This window comes from Sus scrofa, chromosome 16, assembly GCF_054392235.1.
Source record: "Sus scrofa isolate SSC_HxYL_T2T_F1_AM1 chromosome 16, Sscrofa_HxYL_maternal_Yorkshire_Landrace_v2.0, whole genome shotgun sequence".
Classification (NCBI taxonomy): Eukaryota; Metazoa; Chordata; class Mammalia; order Artiodactyla; family Suidae; genus Sus; species Sus scrofa.
In genome coordinates, this window is record NC_139398.1 from 8,374,303 (window position 1) to 8,400,527 (window position 26,225).

The window sequence follows — 26,225 nt, forward strand, 5'->3', positions numbered from 1 at the left end:
GCTGCATGGACTCCACTGCATACAATCGGGATCCATTGCGCCAAAATGCATGGAATCCTCTGCATTCATTGACGCTGCATGGAATCCACTGCATTCCATCGGGATGCTTTGGGCCATACTGCATAAAATCCACTGCATGCAATCATGCTGCATGGAATCCACTGCATTCAATCATGCTGCATAAAATCCACTGCATTCAATAGGGTTCCATTTCTTCTTCACGCTGCCTGGAATCCACTGCATTCAATCACGCTGCATGGAATCCACTGCATTCAATATGGATGCATTTTACCACTCTGCATGGAATCCACTGCATTTAATCACGCTGCATGTAATCCATGGAATTTAATCGGGATTCATTTTACTAAGCTGTATGGAATCGACTGCATTTAATCACGCTGCATGGAATCCACTGCATTCAATCGGGATTCATTTTACAAGGCTGCATGGAGTACACTGCATTCAATCACAATGCATGGAATCCACTGCATTCAAACGGGATGCTTTGGGCCATGCTGCATAAAATCCACTGCATTCAATCATGCTGCATGGAATCCACTGCATTCAATCATGCAGCATAAAATCCGCTGCATTCCATAGGGTTCCATTTCTTCATGCTGCATGGAATACACTGCATTCAATCAGGCTGCATGGAATCCACTGCATTCAATCGGGATGCATTTTTCCTCGTTGCATGGATTACACTGCATTCCATCACAATGCATGGAATCCACTGCATTCAATCGGGAAGCTTTGGGCCATGCTGCATACAATCCACTGCATTCAATCGGGATGCACTGGGCCTCGCTGCATGGACTCCACTGCATATAATCGGGATCCATTGCGCCACAATGCATGGAATACTCTGCATTCAATGACGCTGAATGGAATCCACTGCATTGAATCGTGAAGCTATGGGCCATGCTGCATAAAATCCACTGCATGCAATCATGCTGCATTGAAACCACTGCATTCAATCATGTTGCATAAAATCCACTGCATTCAATAGGGTTCCATTTCTTCACCCTGCATGGAATCCACTGCATTCAACCACGCTGCATGGAATCCACTGCATTCAATCGGGATGCATTTTACCACTCTGCATGGATTACACTGCATTTAATCACGCTGCATGTAATCCATGGAATTTTAATCGGGATTCATTTTACTAAGCTGTATGGAATCGACTGCACTTAATCATGCTGCATGGAATCCACTGCATTCAATCGGGATGCATTTTACCACGTTGCATGCAGTTCACTGCATTCAATCACAATGCATGGAATCCACTGCATTCAATCGGGATGCTTTGGGCCATGCTGCATAAAATCCACTGCATTCAATCTTGCTTTTTGAATCCACTGCATTCAGTAATGCTGCATAAATCCTTGCATTCAATTGGGTTCCATTTCTTCACGCTGCATGGAATACACTGCATTCAATCACAATGCATGGAATCCACTGCATTCCATCGGGATGCTTTGGGCCATGCTGCATAAAATCCACTGCATTCAATCATGCTGCATGGAATCCACTGCATTCAATCATGCTGCATAAAATCCACTGCATTCAATAGGGTTCCATTTCTTCACGCTGCATGTAATACACTGCATTCAATCACACTGAATGGAATCCACTGCATTCAATCGGGATGCATTTTACCTCGCTGCATGGATTACACTGCATTCAATCACAATGCTTGGAATCCACTGCATTCCATCGGGATGCTTTGGGCCATGCTGCATAAAATCCACTGCATTCAATCGGGATGCATTGGGCCACGCTGCATCGACTCCACTGCATTCAATCGGTATCCATTGCGCCACAATGCAAGGAATCCTCTGCATTCATTGACGCTGCATGGACTCCACTGCATTCAATCGGGATGCTTTGGGCCATGCTGCATAAAATCCACTGCATTCAACCATGCTGCATGGAATCCATTTCATTCAATCATGCTCTATAAAATCCAATGCATTCAATAGGGTTCCATTACTTCACGCTGCATGGAATACACTACATTAAATCAGGATGCATGGAATCGACTGCATTCAATCAGGATGCATTATACCACGTTGCATGGATTACCCTACATTCAATCACAATGCATGGAATCCACTGCATTCAATCGGGATGCCTTGGGCCATGCTGCATAAAATCCACTGCATTCAATGGTGATGCATTGGGCCTCGCTGCATAGACTCCACTGCATATAATCGGGATCCATTGCGCCACAATGCATGGAATACTCTGCATTCAATGACGCTGCATGGAATCCACTGCATTCCATCGGGAAGCTTTGGGCCATGCTGCATAAAATCCACTGCATTCAATCATGCTGCATGGAATCCACTGCATTCAATCGGGATGCATTTTACAAGGCTGCATGGATTACATTTCATACACTCAAAATGCATGGAATCCACTGCGTTCTATAGGGATGCTTTGGGCCATACTGCATAAAATACACTGCATTCAATTTGCTGCATGGAATCCACTGCATTCAATCATGCTGAATAAAATCCACTGCATTCAATAGGGTTCCATTTCTTCACGCTGCATGGAATACACTGCATTCAATCAGGCTCCATGGAATCCACTGCATTCAATGGGGATGCATTCTACAATGCTGCATGGAGTTCACTGCATTCAATCACAACGCATGTAATCCACTGCATTCCATCGGGATGCTTTGGGCCATGCTGCATAAAATCCACTGCATTCAATCGGGATGCATTGGGCTTCGCTGCATGGACTCCACTGCATACAATCGGGATCCATTGCGCCAAAATGCATGGAATACTCTGCATTCATTGACGCTGCATGGACTCCACTGCATTCAATCGGGATGCTTTGGGCCATGCTGCATAAAATCCACTGCATTCAACCATGCTGCATGGAATCCATTTCATTCAATCATGCTCTATAAAATCCAATGCATTCAATAGGGTTCCATTACTTCACGCTGCATGGAATACACTGCATTAAATCAGGATGCATTTTACCTCGCTGCATGGATTACACTGCATTCAATCACAATGCATGGAATCCACTGCATTCCATCGGGATGCTTTGGGCCATGCTGCATAAACTCCACTGCATTCAATCGGGAGGCATTGGGCCTCGCTGCATGGACTCCACTGCATAAAATCTGGATCCATTGCGCCACAATGCATGGAATCCTCTGCATTCAACGACGCTGCATGGAATCCACTGCATTCCATCGGGATGTTTTGGGCCATGCTGCATAAAATCTACTGCATTCAATCGGGATGCATTGGGCCTCGCTGCATGAACTCCACTGCATACAATCTGGAACCATTGCGCCAAAATGCATGGAATACTCTGCATTCAACGACGCTGCATGGAATCCACTGCATTCAATCGGGATGCTTTGGGCCATGCTGCATAAATCCATTGCATTCAATCATGCTTCATGGAATCCACTGCATTCAATCGTGCTGCATAAAATCCACGGCATTCAATAGGGTTCCATTTCTTCACGCTGCATCGAATCCACTACATTCAATCACGCTGCATGGAATCCACTGCATTCTATCGGGATGCATTTTACCACACTGCATAGATTACACCGCATTCAATCACAATGCATGGAATCCACTGCATTCAATCGGGATGCTTTGGGCCATGCTGCATAAAATCCACTGCATTCAATCGGGATGCATTGGGCCTCGCTGCATGGACTCCACTGCATTCAATCGGGATCCTTTGTGCCACAATGCATGGAATTCTCTTCATTCAATGACGCTGCATCGAATCCACTGCATTCAATCGGAATCCATTGTGCCACAATGCATGGAATCCTCTGCATTCAATGACGCTGCATGGAAACCACTGCATTCCATCAGGATGCTTTGGGCCATGCTGCATAAAATCCACTGCATGCAATCATGCTGCATGGAATCCACTGCATTCAATCATGCTGCATAAAATCCACTGCATTCAATAGGGTTCCATTTCTTCACGCTGCATGGAATCCACTGCATTCAATCACGCTGCATGAATTCCACTGCATTCAACATGGATGAATTTTACCACGCTGCATTTAGTACACTGTATTCAATCACAATTCATGGAATCCATTGCATTCAATCGGGATGCTTTGGGCCATGCTGCATAAAATCCACTGCATTCAATCGGGATGCACTGGGCATTGCTGCATGGACTCCACTGCATACAATCCGGATCCATTGCGCCACAATGCATGGAATCCTCTTCATTCAACGACGCTGCATGGAATCCACTGCATTCCATCGGGATGCTTTGGGCCATGCTGCATAAAATCCACTGCATTCAATCGGGATGCATTGGGCCTCGCTGCATGGACTCCACTGCATACAATCGGGATCCATTGCGCCACAATGCATGGAATCCTCTGCATTCAATGACGCTGCATGGAATCCACTGCATTACATCGGGATGCTTTGGGCCATGCTGCATAAAATCCACTGTATGCAATCATGCTGCATGGAATCCACTGCATTCAATCATGCTGCATAAAATCCACTGCATTCAATCGGGATGCATTGGGCCTCGCTGCATGGACTCCACTGCATTCAATCGGGATCCTTTGTGCCACAATGCATGGAATTCTCTTCATTCAATGACGCTGCATCGAATCCACTGCATTCAATCGGAATCCATTGTGCCACAATGCATGGAATCCTCTGCATTCAATGACGCTGCATGGAATCCACTGCATTCCATCAGGATGCTTTGGGCCATGCTGCATAAAATCCACTGCATGCAATCATGCTGCATGGAATCCACTGCATTCAATCATGCTGCATAAAATCCACTGCATTCAATAGGGTTCCATTTCTTCACGCTGCATGGAATCCACTGCATTCAATCACGCTGCATGGAATCCACTGCATTCAACATGGATGAATTTTACCACGCTGCATTTAGTACACTGTATTCAATCACAATTCATGGAATCCATTGCATTCAATCGGGATGCTTTGGGCCATGCTGCATAAAATCCACTGCATTCAATCGGGATGCACTGGGCATTGCTGCATGGACTCCACTGCATACAATCCGGATCCATTGCGCCACAATGCATGGAATCCTCTTCATTCAACGACGCTGCATGGAATCCACTGCATTCCATCGGGATGCTTTGGGCCATGCTGCATAAAATCCACTGCATTCAATCGGGATGCATTGGGCCTCGCTGCATGGACTCCACTGCATACAATCGGGATCCATTGCGCCACAATGCATGGAATCCTCTGCATTCAATGACGCTGCATGGAATCCACTGCATTCCATCGGGATGCTTTGGGCCATGCTGCATAAAATCCACTGTATGCAATCATGCTGCATGGAATCCACTGCATTCAATCATGCTGCATAAAATCCACTGCATTCAATAGGGTTCCATTTCTTCACGCTGCATGGAATCCACTGCATTCAATCACGCTGCATGGAATCCACTGCATTCAACATGGATGAATTTTACCACGCTGCATTTAGTACACTGTATTCAATCACAATTCATGGAATCCATTGCATTCAATCGGGATGCTTTGGGCCATGCTGCATAAAATCCACTGCATTCAATCGGGATGCACTGGGCATCGCTGCATGGACTCCACTGCATACAATCCAGATCTATTGCGCCACAATGCATGGAATCCTCTGCATTCAATGAGGCTGCATGGAATCCACTGCATTCAATCGGGATGCTTTGGGCCATGCTGCATAAAATCCATTGCATTCAATCATGCTGCATGGAATCCACTGCATTCAATCGGGATGCATTTTACCATGCTGCATTGATTACCCTTCATTCAATCAGGCTGCATGGAATCCACTGCATTCTATCGGGATGCTTTGGGCCATGCTGCATAAAATCCACTGCATTTAATCGGGATGCATTTGGCCACGCTGCATGGACTCCACTGCATAACATCGGGATCCATTGCCCCAAAATGCAAGGAATCATCTGCATTCAATGACGCTGCATGGAATCCACTGCATTCCATCGGGATGCTTTGGGCCATGCTGCATAAAATCCACTGCATTCAACCATGCTGCATGGAATCCCCTGCATTCAATCATGCTGCATAAAATCCACTGCATTCAATCGGGATGCATTGGGCCTCGCTGCATGGAATAAACTGCATTCAATCAGGCTCCATGGAATCCACTGCATTCAATGGGGATGCATTCTACCATGCTGCATGGAGTTCACTGCATTCCATCACAATGCATGGAATCCACTGCATTCCATCGGGATGCTTTGGGCCATGCTGCATAAAATCCACTGCATTCAATCGGGATGCATTGGGCCTCGCTGCATGGACTCCACTGCATACAATCGGGATCCATTGCGCCAAAATGCATGGAATCCTCTGCATTCATTGACGCTGCATGGAATCCACTGCATTGCATCGGGATGCTTTGGGCCATACTGCATAAAATCCACTGCATGCAATCATGCTGCATGGAATCCACTGCATTCAATCATGCTGCATAAAATCCACTGCATTGAATAGGGTTCCATTTCTTCTTCACGCTGCCTGGATTCCACTGCATTCAATCACGCTGCATGGAATCCACTGCATTCAATATGGATGCATTTTACCACTCTGCATGGAATCCACTGCATTTAATCACGCTGCATGTAATCCATGGAATTTAATCGGGATTCATTTTACTAAGCTGTATGGAATCGACTGCATTTAATCACGCTGCATGGAATCCACTGCATTCAATCGGGATTCATTTTACAAGGCTGCATGGAGTACACTGCATTCAATCACAATGCATGGAATCCACTGCATTCAAACGGGATGCTTTGGGCCATGCTGCATAAAATCCACTGCATTCAATCATGCTGCATGGAATCCACTGCATTCAATCATGCAGCATAAAATCCGCTGCATTCCATAGGGTTCCATTTCTTCATGCTGCATGGAATACACTGCATTCAATCAGGCTGCATGGAATCCACTGCATTCCATCGGGATGCATTTTTCCTCGTTGCATGGATTACACTGCATTCCATCACAATGCATCGAATCCACTGCATTCAATCGGGAAGCTTTGGGCCATGCTGCATACAATCCACTGCATTCAATCGGGATGCACTGGGCCTCGCTGCATGGACTCCACTGCATATAATCGGGATCCATTGCGCCACAATGCATGGAATACTCTGCATTCAATGACGCTGAATGGAATCCACTGCATTGAATCGTGAAGCTATGGGCCATGCTGCATAAAATCCACTGCATGCAATCATGCTGCATTGAATCCACTGCATTCAATCATGTTGCATAAAATCCACTGCATTCAATAGGGTTCCATTTCTTCACCCTGCATGGAATCCACTGCATTCAACCACGCTGCATGGAATCCACTGCATTCAATCGGGATGCATTTTACCACTCTGCATGGATTACACTGCATTTAATCACGCTGCATGTAATCCATGGAATTTTAATCGGGATTCATTTTACTAAGCTGTATGGAATCGACTGCACTTAATCACGCTGCATGGAATCCACTGCATTCAATCGGGATGCATTTTACCACGTTGCATGCAGTTCACTGCATTCAATCACAATGCATGGAATCCACTGCATTCCATCGGGATGCATTTTACCTCGCTGCATGGATTACACTGCATTCAATCACAATGCTTGGAATCCACTGCATTCCATCGGGATGCTTTGGGCCATGCTGCATAAAATCCACTGCATTCAATCGGGATGCATTGGGCCACGCTGCATCGACTCCACTGCATTCAATCGGTATCCATTGCGCCACAATGCAAGGAATCCTCTGCATTCATTGACGCTGCATGGACTCCACTGCATTCAATCGGGATGCTTTGGGCCATGCTGCATAAAATCCACTGCATTCAACCATGCTGCATGGAATCCATTTCATTCAATCATGCTCTATAAAATCCAATGCATTCAATAGGGTTCCATTACTTCACGCTGCATGGAATACACTACATTAAATCAGGATGCATGGAATCGACTGCATTCAATCAGGATGCATTATACCACGTTGCATGGATTACCCTACATTCAATCACAATGCATGGAATCCACTGCATTCAATCGGGATGCCTTGGGCCATGCTGCATAAAATCCACTGCATTCAATCGGGATGCATTGGGCCTCGCTGCATAGACTCCACTGCATATAATCGGGATCCATTGCGCCACAATGCATGGAATACTCTGCATTCAATGACGCTGCATGGAATCCACTGCATTCCATCGGGAAGCTTTGGGCCATGCTGCATAAAATCCACTGCATTCAATCATGCTGCATGGAATCCACTGCATTCAATCGGGATGCATTTTACAAGGCTGCATGGATTACATTTCATACACTCAAAATGCATGGAATCCACTGCGTTCTATAGGTATGCTTTGGCCATACTGCATAAAATACACTGCATTCAATTTGCTGCATGGAATCCACTGCATTCAATCATGCTGAATAAAATCCACTGCATTCAATAGGGTTCCATTTCTTCACGCTGCATGGAATACACTGCATTCAATCAGGCTCCATGGAATCCACTGCATTCAATGGGGATGCATTCTACAATGCTGCATGGAGTTCACTGCATTCAATCACAACGCATGTAATCCACTGCATTCCATCAGGATGCTTTGGGCCATGCTGCATAAAATCCACTGCATTCAATCGGGATGCATTGGGCTTCGCTGCATGGACTCCACTGCATACAATCGGGATCCATTGCGCCAAAATGCATGGAATACTCTGCATTCATTGACGCTGCATGGACTCCACTGCATTCAATCGGGATGCTTTGGGCCATGCTGCATAAAATCCACTGCATTCAACCATGCTGCATGGAATCCATTTCATTCAATCATGCTCTATAAAATCCAATGCATTCAATAGGGTTCCATTACTTCACGCTGCATGGAATACACTGCATTAAATCAGGATGCATGGAATCGACTGCATTCAATCAGGATGCCTTATACCACGTTGCATGGATTACCCTACATTCAATCACAATGCATGGAATCCACTGCATTCAATCGGGATGCTTTGGGCCATGCTGCATAAAATCCACTGCATTCAATCGGGATGCATTGGGCCTCGCTGCATAGACTCCACTGCATATAATCGGGATGCATTGCGCCACAATGCATGGAATATTCTGCATTCAACGACGCTGCATGGAATCCACTGCATTCCATCGGGAAGCTTTGGGCCATGCTGCATAAAATCCACTGCATTCAATCATGCTGCATGGAATACACTGCATTCGATCGGGATGCATTTTACAAGGCTGCATGGATTACATTTCATACACTCAAAATGCATGGAATCCACTGCGTTCTATAGGTATACTTTGGGCCATACTGCATAAAATACACTGCATTCAATTTGCTGCATGGAATCCACTGCATTCAATCATGCTGCATAAAATCCACTGCATTCCATCGGGATGCATTGGGCCTCGCTGCATGGAATACACTGCATTCAATCACGCTGCATGAATTCCACTGCATTCAATGGGGATGCATTCTACAATGCTGCATGGAGTTCACTGCATTCAATCACAATGCATGGAATCCACTGCATTCCATCGGGATGCTTTGGGCCATGCTGCATAAAATCGACTGCATTCAATCGGGATGCATTGGGCCTCGCTGCATGGACTCCACTGCATACAATCGGGATCCATTGCACCAAAATGCATGGAATCCTCCGCATGCAACGACGCTGCATGGACTCCACTGCATTCAATCGGGATGCTTTGGGCCATGCTGCATAAAATCCACTGCATTCAATCATGCTGCATGGAATCCACTGCATTCAATCATGCTGTATAAAATCCACTGCATTCAATAGGGTTCCATTTCTTCACGTGGCATCGAATCCACTGCATTCAATCACGCTGCATGGAATCCACTGCATTCAATCGGGATGCATTTTTCCTCGCTGCATGGAGTACACTGCATTCAATCATGCTGCATAAAATCCACTGCATTCCATCGGGATGCTTTGGGCCATGCTGCATAAAATCCACTGCATTCAACCATGCTGCATGGAATCCACTGCATTCAATCATGCTGCATAAAATCCACTGCATTCAATCGGGATGCATTGGGCCTCGCTGCATGGAATAAACTGCATTCAATCAGGCTCCATGGAATCCACTGCATTCAATGGGGATGCATTCTACCATGCTGCATGGAGTTCACTGCATTCCATCACAATGCATGGAATCCACTGCATTCCATCGGGATGCTTTGGGCCATGCTGCATACAATCCACTGCATTCAATCGGGATGCATTGGGCCTCGCTGCATGGACTCCACTGCATACAATCGGGATCCATTGCGCCAAAATGCATGGAATCGACTGCATTTAATCACGGTGCATGGAATCCACTGCATTCAATCGGGATGCATTTTACCACACTGCTTGGATTACACTGCATTCAATCGCAATGCATAGAATCCACTGCATTCAATATGGATGCATTTTACCACTCTGCATGGAATCCACTGCATTTAATCACGCTGCATGTACTCCATGGAATTTAATCGGGATTCATTTTACTAAGCTGTATGGAATCGACTGCATTTAATCACGCTGCATGGAATCCACTGCATTCAATCGGGATTCATTTTACAAGGCTGCATGGAGTACACTGCATTCAATCACAATGCATGGAATCCACTGCATTCAAACGGGATGCTTTGGGCCATGCTGCATAAAATCCACTGCATTCAATCATGCTGCATGGAATCCACTGCATTCAATCATGCAGCATAAAATCCGCTGCATTCCATAGGGTTCCATTTCTTCATGCTGCATGGAATACACTGCATTCAATCAGGCTGCATAAAATCCGCTGCATTCCATAGGGTTCCATTTCTTCATGCTGCATGGAATACACTGCATTCAATCAGGCTGCATGGAATCCACTGCATTCAATCGGGATGCATTTTTCCTCGTTGCATGGATTACACTGCATTCCATCACAATGCATGGAATCCACTGCATTCAATCAGGAAGCTTTGGGCCATGCTGCATACAATCCACTGCATTCAATCGGGATGCACTGGGCCTCGCTGCATGGACTCCACTGCATATAATCGGGATCCATTGCGCCACAATGCATGGAATACTCTGCATGCAATGACGCTGAATGGAATCCACTGCATTGAATCGTGAAGCTATGGGCCATGCTGCATAAAATCCACTGCATGCAATCATGCTGCATTGAAACCACTGCATTCAATCATGCTGCATAAAATCCACTGCATTCAATAGGGTTCCATTACTGCACCCTGCATGGAATCCACTGCATTCAACCACGCTGCATGGAATCCACTGCATTCAATCGGGATGCATTTTACCACTCTGCATGGATTACACTGCATTTAATCACGCTGCATGTAATCCATGGAATTTAATCGGGATTCATTTTACTAAGCTGTATGGAATCGACTGCACTTAATCACGCTGCATGGAATCCACTGCATTCAATCGGGATGCATTTTACCACGTTGCATGCAGTTCACTGCATTCAATCACAATGCATGGAATCCACTGCATTCCATCGGGATGCTTTGGGCCATGCTGCATAAAATCCACTGCATTCAATCTTGCTTTTTGAATCCACTGCATTCAGTAATGCTGCATAAAATCCTTGCATTCAATTGGGTTCCATTTCTTCACGCTGCCTGGAATCCACTGCATTCAATCACGCTGCATGGAATCCACTGCATTCTATCGGGATGCATTTTACCTCGCTGCATGGATTACACTGCATTCAATCACAATGCATGGAATCCACTGCATTCCATCGGGATGCTTTGGGCCATGCTGCATAAACTCCACTGCATTCAATCGGGAGGCATTGGGCCTCGCTGCATGGACTCCACTGCATAAAATCTGGATCCATTGCGCCACAATGCATGGAATCCTCTGCATTCAACGACGCTGCATGGAATCCACTGCATTCCATCGGGATGTTTTGGGCCATGCTGCATAAAATCTACTGCATTCAATCGGGATGCATTGGGCCTCGCTGCATGAACTCCACTGCATACAATCTGGAACCATTGCGCCAAAATGCATGGAATACTCTGCATTCAACGACGCTGCATGGAATCCACTGCATTCAATCGGGATGCTTTGGGCCATGCTGCATAAATCCATTGCATTCAATCATGCTTCATGGAATCCACTGCATTCAATCGTGCTGCATAAAATCCACTGCATTCAATAGGGTTCCATTTCTTCACGCTGCATGGAATCCACTACATTCAATCACGCTGCATGGAATCCACTGCATTCTATCGGGATGCATTTTACCACGCTGCATAGATTCCACCGCATTCAATCACAATGCATGGAATCCACTGCATTCAATCGGGATGCTTTGGGCCATGCTGCATAAAATCCACTGCATTCAATCGGGATGCATTGGGCCTCGCTGCATGGACTCCACTGCATTCAATCGGGATCCTTTGTGCCACAATGCATGGAATTCTCTTCATTCAATGACGCTGCATCGAATCCACTGCATTCAATCGGAATCCATTGTGCTACAATGCATGGAATCCTCTGCATTCAATGACGCTGCATGGAATCCACTGCATTCCATCAGGATGCTTTGGGCCATGCTGCATAAAATCCACTGCATGCAATCATGCTGCATGGAATCCACTGCATTCAATCATGCTGCATAAAATCCACTGCATTCAATAGGGTTCCATTTCTTCACGCTGCATGGAATCCACTGCATTCAATCACGCTGCATGGAATCCACTGCATTCAACATGGATGAATTTTACCACGCTGCATTTAGTACACTGTATTCAATCACAATTCATGGAATCCATTGCATTCAATCGGGATGCTTTGGGCCATGCTGCATAAAATCCACTGCATTCAATCGGGATGCACTGGGCATTGCTGCATGGACTCCACTGCATACAATCCGGATCCATTGCGCCACAATGCATGGAATTCTCTTCATTCAACGACGCTGCATGGAATCCACTGCATTCCATCGGGATGCTTTGGGCCATGCTGCATAAAATCCACTGCATTCAATCGGGATGCATTGGGCCTCGCTGCATGGACTCCACTGCATACAATCGGGATCCATTGCGCCACAATGCATGGAATCCTCTGCATTCAATGACGCTGCATGGAATCCACTGCATTCCATCGGGATGCTTTGGGCCATGCTGCATAAAATCCACTGCATTCAATCATGCTGCATGGAATCCACTGCATTCAATCATGCTGCATAAAATCCACTGCATTCAATAGGGTTCCATTTCTTCACGCTGCATGGAATCCACTGCATTCAATCACGCTGCATGGAATCCACTGCATTCAACATGGATGAATTTTACCACGCTGCATTTAGTACACTGTATTCAATCACAATTCATGGAATCCATTGCATTCAATCGGGATGCTTTGGGCCATGCTGCATAAAATCCACTGCATTCAATCGGGATGCACTGGGCATCGCTGCATGGACTCCACTGCATACAATCCGGATCCATTGCGCCACAATGCATGGAATCCTCTGCATTCAATGACGCTGCATGGAATCCACTGCATTCAATCGGGATGCTTTGGGCCATGCTGCATAAAATCCATTGCATTCAATCATGCTGCATGGAATCCACTGCATTCAATCGGGATGCATTTTACCATGCTGCATTGATTACCCTTCATTCAATCAGGCTGCATGGAATCCACTGCATTCTATCGGGATGCTTTGGGCCATGCTGCATAAAATCCACTGCATTTAATCGGGATGCATTTGGCCACGCTGCATGGACTCCACTGCATAAAATCGGGATCCATTGCCCCAAAATGCAAGGAATCATCTGCATTCAATGACGCTGCATGGAATCCACTGCATTCCATCGGGATTCTTTGGGCCATGCTGCATAAAATCCACTGCATTCAACCATGCTGCATGGAATCCACTGCATTCAATCATGCTGCATAAAATCCACTGCATTCAATCGGGATGCATTGGGCCTCGCTGCATGGAATAAACTGCATTCAATCAGGCTCCATTGAATCCACTGCATTCAATGGGGATGCATTCGACCATGCTGCATGGAGTTCACTGCATTCAATCACAATGCATGGAATCCACTGCATTCCATCGGGATGCTTTGGGCCATGCTGCATAAAATCCACTGCATTCAATCGGGATGCATTGGGCCTCGCTGCATGGACTCCACTGCATACAATCGGGATCCATTGCGCCAAAATGCATGGAATCCTCTGCATTCATTGACGCTGCATGGAATCCACTGCATTCCATCGGGATGCTTTGGGCCATACTGCATAAAATCCACTGCATGCAATCATGCTGCATGGAATCCACTGCATTCAATCATGCTGCATAAAATCCACTGCATTCAATAGGGTTCCATTTCTTCTTCACGCTGCCTGGAATCCACTGCATTCAATCACGCTGCATGGAATCCACTGCATTCAATATGGATGCATTTTACCACTCTGCATGGAATCCACTGCATTTAATCACGCTGCATGTAATCCATGGAATTTAATCGGGATTCATTTTACTAAGCTGTATGGAATCGACTGCATTTAATCACGCTGCATGGAATCCACTGCATTCAATCGGGATTCATTTTACAAGGCTGCATGGAGTACACTGCATTCAATCACAATGCATGGAATCCACTGCATTCAAACGGGATGCTTTGGGCCATGCTGCATAAAATCCACTGCATTCAATCATGCTGCATGGAATCCACTGCATTCAATCATGCAGCATAAAATCCGCTGCATTCCATAGGGTTCCATTTCTTCATGCTGCATGGAATACACTGCATTCAATCAGGCTGCATGGAATCCACTGCATTCAATCGGGATGCATTTTTCCTCGTTGCATGGATTACACTGCATTCCATCACAATGCATCGAATCCACTGCATTCAATCGGGAAGCTTTGGGCCATGCTGCATACAATCCACTGCATTCAATCGGGATGCACTGGGCCTCGCTGCATGGACTCCACTGCATATAATCGGGATCCATTGCGCCACAATGCATGGAATACTCTGCATTCAATGACGCTGAATGGAATCCACTGCATTGAATCGTGAAGCTATGGGCCATGCTGCATAAAATCCACTGCATGCAATCATGCTGCATGGAATCCACTGCATTCAATCATGTTGCATAAAATCCACTGCATTCAATAGGGTTCCATTTCTTCACCCTGCATGGAATCCACTGCATTCAACCACGCTGCATGGAATCCACTGCATTCAATCGGGATGCATTTTACCACTCTGCATGGATTACACTGCATTTAATCACGCTGCATGTAATCCATGGAATTTTAATCGGGATTCATTTTACTAAGCTGTATGGAATCGACTGCACTTAATCACGCTGCATGGAATCCACTGCATTCAATCGGGATGCATTTTACCACGTTGCATGCAGTTCACTGCATTCAATCACAATGCATGGAATCCACTGCATTCAATCGGGATGCTTTGGGCCATGCTGCATAAAATCCACTGCATTCAATCTTGCTTTTTGAATCCACTGCATTCAGTAATGCTGCATAAATCCTTGCATTCAATTGGGTTCCATTTCTCCACGCTGCATGGAATACACTGCATTCAATCACGCTGCATGGAATCCACTGCATTCAATCGGGATGCATTTTACCATGCTGCGTGGTTTTCACTGCATTCAATCACAATGCATGGAATCCACTGCATTCCATCGGGATGCTTTGGGCCATGCTGCATAAACTCCACTGCATTCAATCATGCTGCATGGAATCCACTGCATTCAATCATGCTGCATAAAATCCACTGCATTCAATAGGGTTCCATTTCTTCACGCTGCATGTAATACACTGCATTCAATCACACTGAATGGAATCCACTGCATTCAATCGGGATGCATTTTACCTCGCTGCATGGATTACACTGCATTCAATCACAATGCTTGGAATCCACTGCATTCCATCGGGATGCTTTGGGCCATGCTGCATAAAATCCACTGCATTCAATCGGGATGCATTGGGCCACGCTGCATCGACTCCACTGCATTCAATCGGTATCCATTGCGCCACAATGCAAGGAATCCTCTGCATTCATTGACGCTGCATGGACTCCACTGCATTCAATCGGGATGCTTTGGGCCATGCTGCATAAAATCCACTGCATTCAACCATGCTGCATGGAATCCATTTCATTCAATCATGCTCTATAAAATCCAATGCATTCAATAGGGTTCCATTACTTCACGCTGCATGGAATACACTACATTAAATCAGGATGCATGGAATCGACTGCATTCAATCAGGATGCATTATACCACGTTGCATGGATTACCCTACATTCAATCACAATGCTTGGAATCCACTGCATTCCATCGGGATGCTTTGGGCCATGCTGCATAAACTCCACTGCATTCAATCGGGAGGCATTGGGCCTCGCTGCATGGACTCCACTGCATAAAATCTGGATCCATTGCGCCACAATGCATGGAATCCTCTGCATTCAACGACGCTGCATGGAATCCACTGCATTCCATCGGGATGTTTTGGGCCATGCTGCATAAAATCTACTGCATTCAATCGGGATGCATTGGGCCTCGCTGCATGAACTCCACTGCATACAATCTGGAACCATTGCGCCAAAATGCATGGAATCGACTGCATTTAATCACGGTGCATGGAATCCACTGCATTCAATCGGGATGCATTTTACCACACTGCTTGGATTACACTGCATTCAATCGCAATGCATAGAATCCACTGCATTCAATATGGATGCATTTTACCACTCTGCATGGAATCCACTGCATTTAATCACGCTGCATGTACTCCATGGAATTTAATCGGGATTCATTTTACTAAGCTGTATGGAATCGACTGCATTTAATCACGCTGCATGGAATCCGCTGCATTCAATCATGCTGCATAAAATCCACTGCATTCAATAGGGTTCCATTTCTTCACGCTGCATGGAATCCACTGCATTCAATCACGCTGCATGGAATCCACTGCATTCAACATGGATGAATTTTACCACGCTGCATTTAGTACACTGTATTCAATCACAATTCATGGAATCCATTGCATTCAATCGGGATTCTTTGGGCCATGCTGCATAAAATCCACTGCATTCAATCGGGATGCACTGGGCATTGCTGCATGGACTCCACTGCATACAATCCGGATCCATTGCGCCACAATGCATGGAATCCTCTTCATTCAACGACGCTGCATGGAATCCACTGCATTCCATCGGGATGCTTTGGGCCATGCTGCATAAAATCCACTGCATTCAATCGGGATGCATTGGGCCTCGCTGCATGGACTCCACTGCATACAATCGGGATCCATTGCGCCACAATGCATGGAATCCTCTGCATTCAATGACGCTGCATGGAATCCACTGCATTCCATCGGGATGCTTTGGGCCATGCTGCATAAAATCCACTGCATTCAATCATGCTGCATGGAATCCACTGCATTCAATCATGCTGCATAAAATCCACTGCATTCAATAGGGTTCCATTTCTTCACGCTGCATGGAATCCACTGCATTCACTCAGGATGCATTTTACCACACTGCATGGATTACACTTCATTCAATCACAATGCATGGAATCCACTGCATTCCATCGGGCTGCTTTGGGCCATGCTGCATAAAATCCACTGCATTCAATCAGATGCATTTTGCCTCACTGCATAGACTCCACTGCATACAATCGGGATCCATTTCGCCAAAATGCATTGAATCTTCTGCATTCAATTACGCTGCATGGAATCCACTGCATTCCATCGGGATGCTTTGGGCCATACTGCATAAAATCCACTGCATGCAATCATGCTGCATGGAATCCACTGCATTCAATCATGCTGCATAAAATCCACTGCATTCAATAGGGTTCCATTTCTTCTTCACGCTGCCTGGAATCCACTGCATTCAATCACGCTGCATGGAATCCACTGCATTCAATCGGGATGCATTTTACCACACTGCTTGGATTACACTGCATTCAATCGCAATGCATAGAATCCACTGCATTCAATATGGATTCATTTTACCACTCTGCATGGAATCCACTGCATTTAATCACGCTGCATGTAATCCATGGAATTTAATCGGGATTCATTTTACTAAGCTGTATGGAATCAACTGCATTTAATCACGCTGCATGGAATCCACTGCATTCAATCGGGATTCATTTTACAAGGCTGCATGGAGTACACTGCATTCAATCACAATGCATGGAATCCACTGCATTCAAACGGGATGCTTTGGGCCATGCTGCATAAAATCCACTGCATTCAATCATGCTGCATGGAATCCACTGCATTCAATCATGCAGCATAAAATCCGCTGCATTCCATAGGGTTCCATTTCTTCATGCTGCATGGAATACACTGCATTCAATCAGGCTGCATGGAATCCACTGCATTCAATCGGGATGCATTTTTCCTCGTTGCATGGATTACACTACATTCCATCACAATGCATGGAATCCACTGCATTCAATCGGGAAGCTTTGGGCCATGCTGCATACAATCCACTGCATTCAATCGGGATGCACTGGGCCTCGCTGCATGGACTCCACTGCATATAATCGGGATCCATTGCGCCACAATGCATGGAATACTCTGCATGCAATGACGCTGAATGGAATCCACTGCATTGAATCGTGAAGCTATGGGCCATGCTGCATAAAATCCACTGCATGCAATCATGCTGCATGGAATCCACTGCATTCAATCATGTTGCATAAAATCCACTGCATTCAATAGGGTTCCATTTCTTCACCCTGCATGGAATCCACTGCATTCAACCACGCTGCATGGAATCCACTGCATTCAATCGGGAAGCATTTTACCACTCTGCATGTATTACACTGCATTTAATCATGCTGCATGTAATCCATGGAATTTAATCGGGATTCATTTTACTAAGCTGTATGGAATCGACTGCACTTAATCACGCTGCATGGAATCCACTGCATTCAATCGGGATGCATTTTACCACGTTGCATGCAGTTCACTGCATTCAATCACAATGCATGGAATCCACTGCATTCCATCGGGATGCTTTGGGCCATGCTGCATAAAATCCACTGCATTCAATCTTGCTTTTTGAATCCACTGCATTCAGTAATGCTGCATAAAATCCTTGCATTCAATTGGGTTCCATTTCTTCACGCTGCATGGAATACACTGCATTCAATCACGCTGCATGGAATCCACTGCATTCAATCGGGATGCATTTTACCATGCTGCGTGGTTTTCACTGCGTTCAATCACAATGCATGGAATCCACTGCATTCAATCGGGATGCTTTGGGCCATGCTGCATAAAATCCACTGCATTCAATCATGCTGCATGGAATCCACTGCATTCAATCATGCTGCAATAAATCCACTGCATTCAATAGGGTTCCATTTCTTCACGCTGCATGTTATACACTTCATTCATTCACGCTGCATGGAATCCACTGCATTCAATCGGGATGCATTTTACCTCGCTGCATGGATTACACTGCATTCAATCACAATGCATGGAATCCACTGCATTCCATCGGGATGCTTTGGGCCATGCTGCATAAAATCCACTGCATTCAATCATGCTGCATAAAATCCACTGCATTCAATCGGGATGCATTGGGCCTCGCTGCATGGAATAAACTGCATTCAATCAGGCTCCATGGAATCCACTGCATTCAATGGGGATGCATTCTACCATGCTGCATGGAGTTCACTGCATTCAATCACAATGCATGGAATCCACTGCATTCCATCGGGATGCTTTGGGCCATGCTGCATAAAATCCACTGCATTCAATCGGGATGCATTGGGCCTCGCTGCATGGACTCCACTGCATACAATCGGGATCCATTGCGCCAAAATGCATGGAATCCTCTGCATTCATTGACGCTGCATGGAATCCACTGCATTCCATCGGGATGCTTTGGGCCATACTGCATAAAATCCACTGCATGCAATCATGCTGCATGGAATCCACTGCATTCAATCATGCTGCATAAAATCCACTGCATTCAATAGGGTTCCATTTCTTCTTCACGCTGCCTGGAATCCACTGCATTCAATCACGCTGCATGGAATCCACTGCATTCAATATGGATGCATTTTACCACTCTGCATGGAATCCACTGCATTTAATCACGCTGCATGTAATCCATGGAATTTAATCGGGATTCATTTTACTAAGCTGTATGGAATCGACTGCATTTAATCACGCTGCATGGAATCCACTGCATTCAATTGGGATTCATTTTACAAGGCTGCATGGAGTACACTGCATTCAATCACAATGCATGGAATCCACTGCATTCAAACGGGATGCTTTGGGCCATGCTGCATAAAATCCACTGCATTCAATCATGCTTCATGGAATCCACTGCATTCAATCATGCAGCATAAAATCCGCTGCATTCCATAGGGTTCCATTTCTTCATGCTGCATGGAATACACTGCATTCAATCAGGCTGCATGGAATCCACTGCATTCAATCGGGATGCATTTTTCCTCGTTGCATGGATTACACTGCATTCCATCACAATGCATCGAATCCACTGCATTCAATCGGGAAGCTTTGGGCCATGCTGCATACAATCCACTGCATTCAATCGGGATGCACTGGGCCTCGCTGCATGGACTCCACTGCATATAATCGGGATCCATTGCGCCACAATGCATGGAATACTCTGCATTCAATGACGCTGAATGGAATCCACTGCATTGAATCGTGAAGCTATGGGCCATGCTGCATAAAATCCACTGCATGCAATCATGCTGCATGGAATCCACTGCATTCAATCATGTTGCATAAAATCCACTGCATTCAATAGGGTTCCATTTCTTCACCCTGCATGGAATCCACTGCATTCAACCACGCTGCATGGAATCCACTGCATTCAATCGGGATGCATTTTACCACTCTGCATGGATTACACTGCATTTAATCACGCTGCATGTAATCCATGGAATTTTAATCGGGATTCATTTTACTAAGCTGTATGGAATCGACTGCACTTAATCACGCTGCATGGAATCCACTGCATTCAATCGGGATGCATTTTACCACGTTGCATGCAGTTCACTGCATTCAATCACAATGCATGGAATCCACTGCATTCAATCGGGATGCTTTGGGCCATGCTGCATAAAATCCACTGCATTCAATCTTGCTTTTTGAATCCACTGCATTCAGTAATGCTGCATAAATCCTTGCATTCAATTGGGTTCCATTTCTTCACGCTGCATGGAATACACTGCATTCAATCACGCTGCATGGAATCCACTGCATTCAATCGGGATGCATTTTACCATGCTGCGTGGTTTTCACTGCATTCAATCACAATGCATGGAATCCACTGCATTCCATCGGGATGCTTTGGGCCATGCTGCATAAACTCCACTGCATTCAATCATGCTGCATGGAATCCACTGCATTCAATCATGCTGCATAAAATCCACTGCATTCAATAGGGTTCCATTTCTTCACACTGCATGTAATACACTGCATTCAATCACACTGAATGGAATCCACTGCATTCAATCGGGATGCATTTTACCTCGCTGCATGGATTACACTGCATTCAATCACAATGCTTGGAATCCACTGCATTCCATCGGGATGCTTTGGGCCATGCTGCATAAAATCCACTGCATTCAATCGGGATGCATTGGGCCACGCTGCATCGACTCCTCTGCATTCAATCGGTATCCATTGCGCCACAATGCAAGGAATCCTCTGCATTCATTGACGCTGCATGGACTCCACTGCATTCAATCGGGATGCTTTGGGCCATGCTGCATAAAATCCACTGCATTCAACCATGCTGCATGGAATCCATTTCATTCAATCATGCTCTATAAAATCCAATGCATTCAATAGGGTTCCATTACTTCACGCTGCATGGAATACACTACATTAAATCAGGATGCATGGAATCGACTGCATTCAATCAGGATGCATTATACCACGTTGCATGGATTACCCTACATTCAATCACAATGCATGGAATCCACTGCATTCAATCGGGATGCCTTGGGCCATGCTGCATAAAATCCACTGCATTCAATCGGGATGCATTGGGCCTCGCTGCATAGACTCCACTGCATATAATCGGGATCCATTGCGCCACAATGCATGGAATACTCTGCATTCAATGACGCTGCATGGAATCCACTGCATTCCATCGGGAAGCTTTGGGCCATGCTGCATAAAATCCACTGCATTCAATCATGCTGCATGGAATCCACTGCATTCAATCGGGATGCATTTTACAAGGCTGCATGGATTACATTTCATACACTCAAAATGCATGGAATCCACTGCGTTCTATAGGTATGCTTTGGGCCATACTGCATAAAATACACTGCATTCAATTTGCTGCATGGAATCCACTGCATTCAATCATGCTGAATAAAATCCACTGCATTCAATAGGGTTCCATTTCTTCACGCTGCATGGAATACACTGCATTCAATCAGGCTCCATGGAATCCACTGCATTCAATGGGGATGCATTCTACAATGCTGCATGGAGTTCACTGCATTCAATCACAACGCATGTAATCCACTGCATTCCATTGGGATGCTTTGGGCCATGCTGCATAAAATCCACTGCATTCAATCGGGATGCATTGGGCTTCGCTGCATGGACTCCACTGCATACAATCGGGATCCATTGCGCCAAAATGCATGGAATACTCTGCATTCATTGACGCTGCATGGACTCCACTGCATTCAATCGGGATGCTTTGGGCCATGCTGCATAAAATCCACTGCATTCAACCATGCTGCATGGAATCCATTTCATTCAATCATGCTCTATAAAATCCAATGCATTCAATAGGGTTCCATTACATCACACTGCATGGAATACACTGCATTAAATCAGGATGCATGGAATCGACTGCATTCAATCAGGATGCATTATACCACGTTGCATGGATTACCCTACATTCAATCACAATGCATGGAATCCACTGCATTCAATCGGGATGCTTTGGGCCATGCTGCATAAAATCCACTGCATTCAATCTGGATGCATTGGGCCTCGCTGCATAGACTCCACTGCATATAATCGGGATCCATTGCGCCACAATGCATGGAATATTCTGCATTCAACGACGCTGCATGGAATCCACTGCATTCCATCGGGAAGCTTTGGGCCATGCTGCATAAAATCCACTGCATTCAATCATGCTGCATGGAATCCACTGCATTCAATCGGGATGCATTTTACAAGGCTGCATGGATTACATTTCATACACTCAAAATGCATGGAATCCACTGCGTTCTATAGGTATACTTTGGGCCATACTGCATAAAATACACTGCATTCAATTTGCTGCATGGAATCCACTGCATTCAATCATGCTGCATAAAATCCACTGCATTCCATCGGGATGCATTGGGCCTCGCTGCATGGAATACACTGCATTCAATCACGCTGCATGAATTCCACTGCATTCAATGGGGATGCATTCTACAATGCTGCATGGAGTTCACTGCATTCAATCACAATGCATGGAATCCACTGCATTCCATCGGGATGCTTTGGGCCATGCTGCATAAAATCGACTGCATTCAATCGGGATGCATTGGGCCTCGCTGCATGGACTCCACTGCATACAATCGGGATCCATTGCACCAAAATGCATGGAATCCTCCGCATGCAACGACGCTGCATGGACTCCAGTGCATTGAATCGGGATGCTTTGGGCCATGCTGCATAAAATCCACTGCATTCAATCATGCTGTATAAAATCCACTGCATTCAATAGGGTTCCATTTCTTCACGTGGCATCGAATCCACTGCATTCAATCACGCTGCATGGAATCCACTGCATTCAATCGGGATGCATTTTTCCTCGCTGCATGGAGTACACTGCATTCAATCATGCTGCATAAAATCCACTGCATTCCATCGGGATGCTTTGGGCCATGCTGCATAAAATCCACTGCATTCAATTTGCTGCATGGAATCCACTGCATTCAATCATGCTGCATAAAATCCACTGCATTCAATCGGGATGCATTGGGCCTCGCTGCATGGAATAAACTGCATTCAATCAGGCTCCATGGAATCCACTGCACTCAATGGGGATGCATTCTACCATGCTGCATGGAGTTCACTGCATTCCATCACAATGCATGGAATCCACTGCATTCCATCGGGATGCTTTGGGCCATGCTGCATACAATCCACTGCATTCAATCGGGATGCATTGGGCCTCGCTGCATGGACTCCACTGCATACAATCGGGATCCATTGCGCCAAAATGCATGGAATCGACTGCATTTAATCACGGTGCATGGAATCCACTGCATTCAATCGGGATGCATTTTACCACACTGCTTGGATTACACTGCATTCAATCGCAATGCATAGAATCCACTGCATTCAATATGGATGCATTTTACCACTCTGCATGGAATCCACTGCATTTAATCACGCTGCATGTACTCCATGGAATTTAATCGGGATTCATTTTACTAAGCTGTATGGAATCGACTGCATTTAATCACGCTGCATGGAATCCACTGCATTCAATCGGGATTCATTTTACAAGGCTGCATGGAGTACACTGCATTCAATCACAATGCATGGAATCCACTGCATTCAAACGGGATGCTTTGGGCCATGCTGCTTAAAATCCACTGCATTCAATCATGCTGCATGGAATCCACTGCATTCAATCATGCAGCATAAAATCCGCTGCATTCCATAGGGTTCCATTTCTTCATGCTGCATGGAATCCACTGCATTCAATCAGGCTGCATTAAATCCGCTGCATTCCATAGGGTTCCATTTCTTCATGCTGCATGGAATACACTGCATTCAATCAGGCTGCATGGAATCCACTGCATTCAATCGGGATGCATTTTTCCTCGTTGCATGGATTACACTGCATTCCATCACAATGCATGGAATCCACTGCATTCAATCGGGAAGCTTTGGGCCATGCTGCATACAATCCACTGCATTCAATCGGGATGCACTGGGCCTCGCTGCATGGACTCCACTGCATATAATCGGGATCCATTGCGCCACAATGCATGGAATACTCTGCATGCAATGACGCTGAATGGAATCCACTGCATTGAATCGTGAAGCTATGGGCCATGCTGCATAAAATCCACTGCATGCAATCATGCTGCATTGAAACCACTGCATTCAATCATGCTGCATAAAATCCACTGCATTCAATAGGGTTCCATTACTGCACCCTGCATGGAATCCACTGCATTCAACCACGCTGCATGGAATCCACTGCATTCAATCGGGATGCATTTTACCACTCTGCATGGATTACACTGCATTTAATCACGCTGCATGTAATCCATGGAATTTAATCGGGATTCATTTTACTAAGCTGTATGGAATCGACTGCACTTAATCACGCTGCATGGAATCCACTGCATTCAATCGGGATGCATTTTACCACGTTGCATGCAGTTCACTGCATTCAATCACAATGCATGGAATCCACTGCATTCAATCGGGATGCTTTGGGCCATGCTGCATAAAATCCACTGCATTCAATCTTGCTTTTTGAATCCACTGCATTCAGTAATGCTGCATAAAATCCTTGCGTTCAATTGGGTTCCATTTCTTCACGCTGCATGGAATACACTGCATTCAATCACGCTGCATGGAATCCACTGCATTCAATCGGGATGCATTTTACCATGCTGCGTGGTTTTCACTGCATTCAATCACAATGCATGGAATCCACTGCATTCCATCGGGATGCTTTGGGCCATGCTGCATAAACTCCACTGCATTCAATCGGGAGGCATTGGGCCTCGCTGCATGGACTCCACTGCATAAAATCTGGATCCATTGCGCCACAATGCATGGAATCCTCTGCATTCAACGACGCTGCATGGAATCCACTGCATTCCATCGGGATGTTTTGGGCCATGCTGCATAAAATCTACTGCATTCAATCGGGATGCATTGGGCCTCGCTGCATGAACTCCACTGCATACAATCTGGAACCATTGCGCCAAAATGCATGGAATACTCTGCATTCAACGACGCTGCATGGAATCCACTGCATTCAATCGGGATGCTTTGGGCCATGCTGCATAAATCCATTGCATTCAATCATGCTTCATGGAATCCAC